Source organism: Equus quagga, chromosome 13 (assembly GCF_021613505.1).
Source record: "Equus quagga isolate Etosha38 chromosome 13, UCLA_HA_Equagga_1.0, whole genome shotgun sequence".
In the NCBI taxonomy this organism is placed as follows: Eukaryota; Metazoa; Chordata; class Mammalia; order Perissodactyla; family Equidae; genus Equus; species Equus quagga.
In genome coordinates, this window is record NC_060279.1 from 52,006,960 (window position 1) to 52,008,009 (window position 1,050).

The following is a 1,050-nucleotide window of genomic DNA, read 5'->3' on the forward strand; positions in this document are numbered from 1 at the left end:
CCATTCAGAACAGTGCAGGGTGTTATGACAGTTAGTACATATCAGCTACGTAATGAATGTTTCTTTCCTCTCCCTCTCTCCTACCTCGGCCCATTTCAAAGGCAGCTACTGCTCTGTTCTCATGTAGCCAAAACAATGTCTCTGTGCCCTTGTCCCCTCCTCAGGTTGGCATCCCTGAGGTTTGAATTTGTGTCTGGGCAAATCTGAGTCTCTCTGGGCCCGAGCACATGTGACCAACTGCACAGGAAATTCCAGCTTTGGGAAATAGCAGCCTCCATGGGGCTCGTCAGGCAGCAGCCAACTTCCTGCAGGCCCTGGCTGCCCCACAAGCCCTCTGCTGTCAACCCCTATCAGGCTGATGGCAAGAAAGATGCTCTTCTAGCTGGCTATGTCTCAGGCAGGCCCTGACCACAGCCGTGACCCAGAGGAGGAGGAGGTAGAAGTGTGGTGACCAGGGACTCTGGAAAGAGCTGGCAAGTAACTGGCTTCTGGTGTCCTGCTAGTCAGCTGCTGGCTCTGTTGTCCTAAGGCCTGGGCTGAGTTGGGACAGACTAGCAGGGCATGAAGGTAAGGGGTTGGGCTTCAGGAAATCAGGGAAGACCATCTCTGTTCCCAGAGAAGGCCCCAGCAAGGGCCATGGCCTGGACATATCCAGGAGCCAGAGATCCACTGTTTCTGAACAGAGAATGGCTATTATACAGGCATGAGTCCCCACACATCCTGCAGCTTCAGGCACCAGTCTAGAGTCCCAACCTGAGACGGGATGATTCAGAGTCAGAAGAGGAGAGGAGGCATCTGAAGTGAGCCCAGCCTCTGGCCCCAGTGGGCCTGTTACAGACTTGAAGGCCATGTTCAGCCCAATAACAAGGCACCTGTCTGCTGCCCACCCTGAGCCCATTTCCAGGTCCTTGTGAAATTTCATTCCTACACTACAAGCCTGCAAATTCACCTGGTAGTTGCCATTGAACCCTGAGCCCAATCTCCAGTCACTTACTAGTAACAGTACTCCACCAATGGAGAGGAGTGAGAGAGCAGGACCAATATTTGAGA